This window comes from Argiope bruennichi, chromosome X2 (assembly GCF_947563725.1).
Source record: "Argiope bruennichi chromosome X2, qqArgBrue1.1, whole genome shotgun sequence".
In the NCBI taxonomy this organism is placed as follows: domain Eukaryota; kingdom Metazoa; phylum Arthropoda; class Arachnida; order Araneae; family Araneidae; genus Argiope; species Argiope bruennichi.
This window is the reverse complement of record NC_079163.1, coordinates 32545763-32557693: the sequence shown is the minus strand read 5'-3', so window position 1 is coordinate 32557693 and position 11931 is coordinate 32545763. Positions and strand designations below refer to the sequence as shown.

At 26.1% G+C, this 11931-nt stretch overlaps 1 protein-coding gene across 2 annotated transcripts in view; it reads left to right on the top strand.

Moving 5' to 3' along the window:
* The first annotated feature begins 243 nt into the window (after positions 1–243).
* Positions 244–11931, top strand: part of LOC129960288 (protein argonaute-2-like) — a 29275-nt gene continuing 17587 nt past the window's right edge. The window contains exon 1 of one of the 2 annotated variants that reach the window (XM_056073592.1): positions 244–328. The gene's annotated coding sequence lies outside the window, so the exon portion shown is untranslated. Of the gene's footprint in view, positions 333–11931 lie in introns of both variants that reach the window. The other variant, XM_056073593.1, reaches the window with a different exon arrangement.

Below are 11931 nucleotides of genomic sequence, written 5' to 3'. Positions count from 1 at the left end.
TACAAATAATTATTTATTATAATTAAATTAGATATTAAGTATCTTGATAAAAATATGAAATTAATTGCTGTTTATTATTTTGAAGCCAAATTAGAGAAATTTTGTGTTTGACCTCTTATCGGTAATGCCTTACTCGCCTTTGCGGAGACTAACCATTTATCTCCCCATGCTGTGAAGACATGACGTCATCCGAGTTGTGAACCAATGGACTGACTTTCCTAACCCAGGAATAAGCGTCCCTCAACAGGTCCAATATTTACATTTCTTGAATTCGTTGTTGCCGAAATTGTGGTGGCTAAGAAGTCTTATTTCATCAAGATTTAGTACCGTAAGTAAGTTTCGATGTTTAAAACTACTAAAAGGATCGTTCAATATACTTATTTATCGATGAAATTAACTTCTTATCTTAAATATTAACTAATACTATATTCTTAAATCTTCCTCGGAAAAATATATCTAAAATTTATGCCGATTCTTCAATATTACCAAATATACCAAATATTGTGAATTTTTTTTTATTTTTTATTAACTACAAGGATTATTGGTTCTCAACTTTATCTAATTTCACATCATATCATAAGTCATGCAATTTATATCATTCTGAAAAAAAAATTTTTTTCTCTGAAAATAATATTAAATACGGTTCCCAAATAGAATTTTCATTATAAACTATAATTTTTCCTTTACTGTGAAATTTCACACTAATTTTAAGCTTTATTTACGAATGTAGTTGAATTGCATGACATGATCAACATATGATTTTTTCCCCTAAATCTTGGTGTATTATTGATGCTATATTTTTATATATTTATTACAAGTAAACTTTTATCTTAAATGCCAAATTTATATTAGTCAAACAATTTAGCCATTGTTATATTTATTAGTATTTCTGGTAAAAAAACATTTATTTGATTATTTATTTCCGAATTTGTGCTATGTCGATTGATTATTAACACATATGGCTACTTTTAAATCTAAAAATTGCATCAATCTGCTTACATTTTGTCTGTACATATTTTTTATAAATATTTGAAAATTATTTCTGCAATAAAAACTTTTAAATTCTTATTTTAAAACATTTTATTTCTCTGTTTGTTATATGTATATATATAAACTAGAATTTCATTTCTTTGCAACTGTGGCGTCATCTAGTAGTGAGTTTGAAAATGTTCAATAGATATAAAAAGAGAATTTAATTAATATTTTTAAAAAATCTACTGTTTTGTGCGTTTATAAAAGTGTGTGTGTTATTTTTTCAAGTTAAATGAATTATTTATCTATTTTCAATCATCTTTTAGTTTATTTATACATTTTTGATGCAAAAATATAAATAAGGGTGTAAAATTACTTATTCATTAAACTTGCACTGAGTACAATGATTCATTTCTTCAAAGTGCTTTTGAAATCTATTTAAATGAGAAAAGGAATATAAGAAAAATGATTTGAAAAAGTGTGAATATGAATTTTAGTCAAAATTGATTTTTGAAACACAAGTTAGCTTTTTTCCTAAGTTTGTATAGTAAAATATTTCTTTCTTGTGGTAATAAAATATACATAAATTATTCTAAAAACTATCAAATTATTCAAAATCAATTTAAACAATAAATAATGTTAATGTGCATTATTGTGCAACTATACTCCTGGATGAGAAATAACAAGCAGAGAATTTGCATTTGCTCATCCTTCTTAAGTGATTGCTCCTTTGAAAGCGTCGTTCTACCAAACGCAGCGGCATCTAGTGGGAGAAATTTAAAGTTAAATAATAAATAAATCCAGTTTTATGATTTAAGAATATTCCGTTCTTTTCTGTGTAAATAGTATCTTCCTTTTTCACTCGTTATTGAAATATTGATTTCTTGAATTTAATTTGGACTTCCGATTCTACATTAATGTATTAAAAATGATAAGAAAATGTAAAATGATTTATGTTTACCAAGCCCGGATAATTAAATAGTTAAAACAAGGAAGTTGCATAGAAGCGTTATTACTTTTAGGAGCCTCGAGCTCTGTCTTTTTTTTTTTTTTTTTGCTTTATTTTGAGAAATATTTCATTCTGAGATTTTTTTCAATTATGAAGACCATGCTGTAGAGTTTATTCAAATTAAAATCACGTATTGTTTAAATGTATTTTGGAAATTTAGTAGAATTACTAATTAATAACCACTAGCAAATTTTATAGTATGCTACTTCATAATTATAAAAAAATGTGGTGTTTTGTAACTTAATATCCGATCCTATTATTAAAAATTATTGCGCTAGATTTGAGAAAAATTTTACAAATTTCTTCATTATTATTTTCTTTAAAATTATGTTTAAATTTCAATCGGGTAATTTTTATGCGCAAAACACTGAAATCAACTTTTTAGAAAGTAATCTGCAAATAATCGTTTTCTTATTTAAATTTGTCTGAATATGATACTTATAATGATTTGTGTGAAGATTAAATTAAAATTAATAAAAAGATAATTTGGGTTCGAATTTCGGCAAGAATAAAGGGCTTTGAGATTTGCAATGCTTTCAACTCTGTAGAAGACTCACCCCGGCCCAGATGTTAATATTTCTGAAACATCGTATCTAATAAATCTGGGTAATTTAAATTTATTTTAGTTTTTTTCTCAAGCACGCCAACTGAGTATATAATGGACAAAAACGGGGTAAATTTTTGTCAATATTACGAATCAATTATATTAAAATTTCTAAAGAATTCTTTATTTTATTCTGTATAAAAGAATTTGTTTATGGTTGCTTTATTTATTATTATAACTTTTTTTAATTAGTTCATATCAAATTATTCATTTAAAAATATTCCTAAACTATGGCTAAAGTTTTGACGATACGTGAATAATTTTAAACCACATCAGTAAACGAATGTCAAAATTTTGGAAAAAATCAAAACTCGCATTCTCTTTATATCTCGCTTATGAAGATTTATCTTTACAGACTTATTTCTCAGATCTCTTAGGCATATCTTAAGCTCCTCCGTGAAATCAGCAGGAAATAGTTTCGAGCTCTCTGATATATTCATTATCTTTCCATGCATGAGAATAAATAAAGTTTTGGCTACAGACTCCCATCACCAAGGGCCAAAAAATCACAATTTTGATTTCTCAAATAATGTAAGATTTTTCATTCCATCATTAAAATTTTTGTTATTGTATACGGCTTAAAAAATGAGGCATTTGGCATGGCTGCTGATTTTCTTTAGAAATTGGATATGATTGTATGTACACTACTAATGCTAATAGTTTTTCTGTTTTTCAACATCTTCTACATTGCCCAATATTGATGAGGAGACCAATTTTTACGAAATCTAGGGATTGCTTTAGCAAGATTGTGAAATTATAAATAATATAAACAATAAATAAGTTATAAAATTAATTTAATTATGAGAATTTTACGATGAACAGAAAGGTCTCATATGATCTCAAAGATTATTTACCTAACAGAGGATTTATTTCTTAGATCATTGAGATCCTCAGAGAAGATACTGTATTCGTGAATTTATTCCTTACTTTGTGACTTAATCTTTAAACTAATCTGAAATTAATTGCTACGTTGAAAATTGGTTCATTGATTAGATTGTAAAATAATTATTACTGACGAATAAGGAAAATAGAAAAAAAAAGTTTTAACTTATGAATTTATTCGAGATTTTTTGCCTTTTAGCATGCTAATCAATTGATTGAGTTTCAACGTTCATACATAACGCATAACTTCTTGTCATGCATTTGTTTTTTATTCAAATGTCCTATTTTTGTACAGATATGTTATTTTATGGTTATTTTATTTTGGTAAAAAGCATGGTTAGGGTATTTATTCTCTCCTGGTTGCATTTAAAATTTTTCATAATTATTAATATGTTGGAAAATTTTCATGTTTAAAACTGTTATTCAGTTGATAAGAAACATAAATATAAAGAAGGGGGGGGGGGTACCTTTTAAACAATTCTCAATTATAGGATAGCTTGAAACATAAGCACTTTCATTAATTCCTTTTAAATGTTTTGTCCCTTTTTCTTGTTACTAAGAGCATCGGATCGAAAATATATAGACCTATTTGCGCAAATATATATGTGATTATATGGTTTTAGGTCGCTAGGTATTGATATTCGCTTTACCTATATATCTAAATATGATTTCCTTTACTTATATGTATAGCTGTGATAGGCCTGCACACAAACCTGTGAGGGCCAGATGTCAGCAATGAGTGTCGACTGAATTTTGCATATTTTCAAAATAGGATGGACATTATAGTGTCCAAGCATTCAAATTTTGAAATTGAAAAATTATTCTTGGCCAATACATCATTTTTTTCATTATTTAAGTCTTTCAAAAAAAGGCAACTTTTTCAATTAAATTTTTTTTAGTTCCTAAATTCCCCCAATTTTTTTATTAACCAATTTTTTCCCCAATTTTTTTTATGAGTTTTATTGTGAATTGAGAACTATTCAGGGGGTATATTCTATTTATGTTCTTTCGGAATTGTAATAAACAGTGTCGGCGTACTTTGTCCAATGGACTAAATCGTATTTTTTATTCAATTTAATATTTGTACATTAATTTTTTAGTAAATATTTTATATTAAAATAATTAAATTAGTATTTTTATCTTATTTACACTTTTTATTAGTTAATATTAAATTTAAATTATTATTTCTAATAATAATAAATTTAACAATTTAAAATTATTTAATGGAATAAGTTAATTGTTTAAAAATTGAAGACTTAAATATTTTTGAATAAAAGTTTATAAGTGAAAAAAAAATCACATTTTAAAAACTCTTTAATTATATTATTGGATATTTTTAAAGATACAAACAGTATTAAGTTATAAAACAAATCATATAATATATTTGTTGCATTTTATTATTATATTATGTACAATCTCATGTTGCAATTTTCCTCAATTTTTTTATTTGTATTCAGTCAAACGGTCTTGGGAATCAATTTTTTTTTTTTCCTTCAATGCATCATGTTCTTGTCCATAATAGCCACAGATTTCAGACATTCTTGAATTATCAACAATCTATAACATTTTTTCAGCAACTTCAATTTCATAAAGATTTATTCACCTCTTGTATTGTTAACCTTTCGATATCCATAAATTTACAACGCAACCATAACTTTTGGAAAAGTGGTTGCACCATAGTGTCATATACCAGTTCATAAGAATTTATAGCAGGCACGATTTTTTCTTGGTTTGCTACGGGAAGTAGTGACATGAAGAAATTAAAACATACTGTTTTATTACCAAATTCACATTCAATATTCTAAAATTAATGTCCTTTAAATTTTTGTGCAGCTTTCTTAATTTCAACGTTAGTTCTTTTTGGAAAATTAACCAAAAATCCAAATACTGAATTAACTTTGAAGGCTTCAAAACGCCGCGGAAATTATTGACTGCACATATTCAACAATTAGTTTTTTTCTTACTCCTAAGTACAAAGTCATCCATATTATCGTCTTCGAAATGCTTACTTATTATTATTATTATTTTTAAATTTACCTTCATCTCATAATGATCAAGAATTTCTAGTACTACAAAATCACAAGTCTCAGTTTTTGCCACTTTTCATTATATCATGAATTCTCTCATCAGAAGCAGACATCTATTTTTTTTATGTTTATATTGAGCACTTTTAGCACTAATAAACATTAAATCATGAAACATTTTTATTTTAAATTTACGAATTTTCATGAAGATCCTTAAATTTAGCAATATAGAAATATTGCAATTATTACTTAAAGATTTGATTAATCTGCTTTCATGCTTATGCAGTGCCTAGCTCTGCAGCTATCAATTTGAAAAGATTAAAAATGAAATAAATCGTTTAAAATTGATTATTCTTATAGTTACCAAAGTAAAATTAGCATCAACATGTTATTTTGATTATAGTTTTTACATCGTAAAAATTTAAAAGACATATTTATAATATAGCAAAAGGAAAATATTGTGAAACTCGGGAAATTTTAGATAAGCCAACGAACATTTACCAAATTTTAAATAATATAATTGAAAAGCTTAACATTTCATACCAATTTTATTCTCTTGTTAGCAATTTGTTCTGCTCTGGTTACTAAACTAATAACTAATTTTTCTAAAATAATCGTTTTCAAAGACTCAATGGATTTTTTTTTAAATTAGAAAAAGAGTTAATGTGTATCAAATACATGATTAATGAATAAATATTTCACAGGTTTGTTCTAAAATCTCATTGTTTTGATGATCATGTAGGAAAGAGTAAAATCCTGTTACTTTTAGTAATCAGAATTCTTTTAACAGACAACAGATTATTTTGACATAAGTATTAAAAATGCTTCGAAATCCAACTCAAACTGAATTTACATTTCTTATTATTAAGTTCACGACAGTCAAATACTTTTTTAATTTATCATGAACATTTATTTGTAATTTATATCTTCTGAACTTTCTTGGAAATTGTTAAAAAAATAATTTTTTTATAAAAGAATCCTCTTTGATCTTATACCTGTGTTGAACTGTTGCTAACACTTAGGGAAAGGTGACCGAATGGGAGTTGAAGATATAATATAAATTTATAAGGGTATATAAATTTATAAGGGTCGGTCCCCAACCCCACCTCTGTGATAAACCTATTTTAAACTCCTTTTTCACTGATATGGTGGTATCAGCTAATTACAAGACCATTTCAGCTGGTTCCTTTATAGAGAGAGGAAATAGTTCTCGTTGCGTTAGCGGCTTATTATCAATAATCATGAAAACAGTTATCAAAATTTTATTCGAAAAATGCGCACATTTTACTTAGGAGGATAAACGCCCTGAAAAGTAGAAGTTTTCTCTATATACTTTCTTGCGTTATGCATGTATACAAAAAAAAAAAAAATGACACAAAATTATTTTAAAATATGAAGTCTTTGGTGAGCTATCAAAAGATTTAATGCTTGAGAAAACGAAAAAAAAATTTAAAAAAAATTGTATTTTCCAGAATTTATATATATATGTAAAAAAAAAGAGCGAAAACTTCCTTATGAAAATTATCAGTGATTCATATCATTCTGAAAATAAGATTTTCTCTGAATATTATATTCAATACGGTTCACAAATAGAATATTTATTCTAAACTATAATTCTTCCTTTACTGTGAAATTTCATGTTAATTTTAGGCTTTTCTTGCGAATGTAATTGAAATGTATGACATGATCAACATATGATTTTTTCCCTAAATCTTTGTGTATTATTGACGCTATATTGTTATGTATTTATTACAAGGAAACTTTTATCTTCAATGACAATTTATATTAATCAAACAATTTAGCCATTATTATATTTATTAGTAATTATTCCGCTCAAAAAAAATAATTTATTTCATTATTTATTTCTTAATATGTGCTATGTAGATTGATTATTAGCACATATGGCTACTTTTAAATCTAAATAATTTTATTAATCTGCTTACCTTTTATCATAAAATATTTTTAATAAATATTTGGAAATTATTTCTGCTATAAAAACTTTTAAATTCTTATTTTAAACATTTTATTTCTCTCTTCATTATATGTACATGTATATTTGTTATTGAGCAATTTTATTTACTGCTTATAATTATGGAATTTATTAATCGAAATTCCGGTCACTTCTGTTTGTGTTAGAGTAAAGAAGTTATGTATAGGAATTTATTCTTGCTGACAATGCATTATTTAAAAATTTTTAGAGCTTATTTATAAGTTAAATATTAAATAAACTAGAATTTCATTTCCCTGCAACCGTGGCAACATCTGTTAACGAGTTTGAAAATATTAAATAGAATTAAAAAAAGAATTTAATTATTATTTTTAAAAAAGTTTGGGCATTTATACAGTTATATTATTACAGTTATATTAAAGTACAGTTTTGGGCATTTGTAAAAGTTATGTGTTATTTTTTAGAGTTAGTTTATTTATACATTTTTGTAGCAAAAAATCGAATTATTCATTTTTGTAGCAAAAATATAAATAAGGTTGTAAATTATTCATTGAACTTGCACTGAGTACAATTTTTCATTTCTTCACAGCAGTTTTGAAATCTATTTAAATAAGTAAAAGATATAAAAAAGGATTCGAAAAAGTTTGAACTTGTATTTTACTTAAAATTGACTTTTGAAATACAATTTAGCTTTTTTCCTAAATTTGTATGGTAAAATATTTCTTTCTTGTGGTAATAAAATATACATAAATTATTCTAAAAACTATCAAATTATTCAAAATCAGTTTAAACAATCAATAATGTAAATGTGCATTATTGTGCAACTATACTCCTGGATGAAAAATAAAAAATAAGAGAATTTGTATTTTCTGGCTCATACTTCTTAGGTGTTTGCTCCTTTGAAAAGAGTCGTTCCACTACATGCCTCTGCATGTGGTGGGAGAAATTGAAAATTAAATAATAAACAAATCCAGTTTCATAAATTAAGAATAACTCATTTTTTTTCTGTATAAATAGTATCTTCCTTTTTCAATCGCTATTGAATTCTCCATTTTTTAAAAATTTAATTTGGATTTCCGATTCTACATTAATGAATTAAAAATGAAAAGAAAATGTTGAAAGGTGAAAAATGGGAGTTGAAGGGATATAGTGATATAAAGATAAATGCATTTGCCTCTAATATAAATTTATGAGGGTTGATCCTCAACCCCACCTCTGTGATGAACCTATTTTAAACTCTTTTTTCACTGATATGTTGGTATCATCAAATTACAAGACTGTTCTAGATGGTTCCCTTGTAAAGAGAAGAAATTGCTCTCGTTACTTTAGTGGCGTATTGTGAATCCTCATGAAAAGAGTTATGAAAATTTTATTCGAAAAATGCGCACATTTTACTTAGGAGAATAAACGTCCAGAAATGTAGGAGCTCTCTGTATATTTTCTAGCGTTATGCATACAAAAATAAATAAATTTTGACACAGAATGATTTTAAAAAATGAAGTATTTGTTGAGCTTTAATGCTTGAGAAAACTAAAAAAAATTGTATTTTCCAGAATATATATAAAAAAGGAATTAAAAGTTCCGTATTTCCCTCCCCTCGTTCTGTCCTATTTCAGTTTGTATTTTTTCTTTCAAGGAGTTAAATTCAACGTGTTAAATTATCTGGTAGTTCTTAATATTTGGCAATTTATGATTTTAATACTGTAATTACTAAGGTATTATACATAACATGTATTGAAATTTATAACGAATTTCTATATTTAAAGAGACTAATACTTCAAAATTTCTAGAATTAAAATGTTTCATTGTTTAAGTGCAGTTCACTAAACATAAATGCTTCTTAAGTTTTATCTGAATCTAAATACTATTTGAAGCAAACAAAAGGAAAAATTCACAAACTATTTGATGTGAAAAAAAAAAAAAAAACGCAAGATAGAAAAGGTTAAATGTGTCTGTCAAATGTCAATAATTTTTCTTTATTAAATGTTTATTCCCATAAATGGGTTCACTTTAATAAAACTCATCTATTTAGTTAATAGTAATTCTTTTTTCTGTTGGAATAACAAATACCATCTAGTGATTCTTATACCAGAAGGATTACATTTTCACAATTCTTTTCGTAATATATATTTTCAGAAGAGCTTTTATGCTATACTAATATATTTTAAATGAGATTTTTTTTTTTATCTTCTAAGTAGTCCTAAAAATCCATTAATTAAGTTCTAAAAATAATATGTCTCATGATTTCTTGTTTTTAGTAGATCCCCATACTGGGAGAATTTAAATTATTATAAATTTCTGGCTTGTTACGGCATTAAAAAAAATGTATTTTTTTCTTTCATTTAAAAGTATTAAAAAGATAGCAAATATTAATATTAATAAATGAAAATATAAATAAATGTAACGGCAAATATCAGCATTAAAATTATTATTTCATCTATTAGCTATTATTCGTTATATTTGGTAATAAATTATATTCAGTATTCTTAAAAAATGTTAATTTAAGCAGAAAACTATCGAAGGAAGGAAGAAATAAAATTTGGTTAGGCACCTCATTGCATCCCATTTCTTGAACTTTTGGAGATAATCTTCTCCAGGCTCGCTTGTGAAGCTCGATGGGATCCTTAATTTTGATAAGTAAGAGTCATTACAACGGGCTTGGTTTTTTTCATTTTCGTTCTCTTTCTGTTTTTTGGAAAGTAAAGCCAAAATTCGGGAGATACTCCTCTTAACGGCTGTCACTGTTATCCACAGTTACAGTATTTCTACCCGGCGCCTCCACTAAATTTGTCACGAAGATGTAATTACACCGTTAGTTTAAACAAACAATTAGATTTATTAGAACGATGCAACTCACAACAGCACGAGAATGAGAACTTTCCCATTACTGATCAGCTCAGCTTTTATACATATATAGTATGTTTAATAACGATAAAATTTGAATATTTAAGAAAGATCTAGAACCTTCCAGATCTTAGATAACCCATAGATAACATTTTAAATGAAACAATTTTAGTTTTCTGATACAGCTTCAAAGCTGGGATTAGAACCATGGTCCAACGAATGATAAACGAAATGCTCTGCCGATTGAGTCACAGCATTTTACATATTTTATGATTTGTGTCGGAATATATTTAGTAAACAATATTATATGGGCAAAATATCAAATGAAGAAATATTTTGAGCACACATCTAACTTAATTTTTACTATGTTCTTAAGTAAAAAACTGGATAGCATGTTTTTCTGTGCTTTTAATTAGAACATTAAAATTTATTTACTAAAAATACTGTAAAAAATCTTATCATAAAAGAATAATACTGCGTTATTATTATTATTTCTTTTTTCATTTGCTGTCTTAAATGATTTACTAATTATATAAAAATTATTTTGCTACAAAATGTTTAACTGTAAATCATTTAGACTGTTCTACAAAGCAATAACTAAAACTGCGACAGTGTCCAAGGTCCTAAATGTTGGAAGCCCCACAGTAATGGGGAAAAATTATCAATTTTTTATGCGTAATTTAGAAAAAGAAATAGAAAATGTAACTTTATTGACTATATTATGTTTTCACTTTTTGAGCCAAGAAATATTTATTTTGTTAGAAATGATTTCTAATTAAATAAAAATTTATACCCTCCAATACATTCATGGCAATTGTGTCAATATTGTTACCAACTGCTACCACTATAGAAGCCAGATTAAAATAAAACGTGTTTGGTGTAACTAGAAGTTAAACGATAGTATACCAGGAAAAGATGGCACTTTTTAAAAAGTAGGTAGAAACCTGCAGTTGGGTTTCTAGGTGAATGTTTGATATAAAAGTGAAAAATCAAAGGCTATAAATTGAATTTGTTCTGCTCTTAATTATTTAATGCGAGGTTTTAAGATTTCTAAACATAGTTTTAAAATCTTTTCAATTTGAATCTGTAGGTTTATCATCAGCATTTGGATTAATAGAGAATGCCTTGCTTAAAATTACCGAAATTCTCTTCACATTTTGGCAACTAGTGTTTATGACTGCAGAAATCTTTGGACATTAAGGAATAAGAGTTAGGAAATGAAAAGAGATTTTGAAGAATTATGAAAATTTGAGCAATAAAAAGATCCAAAAACTTATTTTAGGGTAGGCTTGTTGATTCCTAATGATAGGTATTTTATGTACTCAGCTTCAGTTTCATTTCTAAGGTATAAAGAATGTTCTTGATACTTAGGAAATCAGCCCTAATTTCATATGAAAGTAAGCATAAAAGAAATCCATGACAAATCTGTTGATTTAATGTGAAAGTTCCAGAAAATCCTTCATTTATATTTCCATCTTAATTATCCTTAATAACTTTTCTTTTAGGAGCTTCTATTTTAGACCTTGTATTTAAGTGTAGCAATCTGTGACATTGCATGCATGCTTTTCATCATGCTTATTATCATGCTTCTTTCATCTTAAAAAAATGTCTACAAAATCTTTGATATCTATACAAATTTATTTTGTGT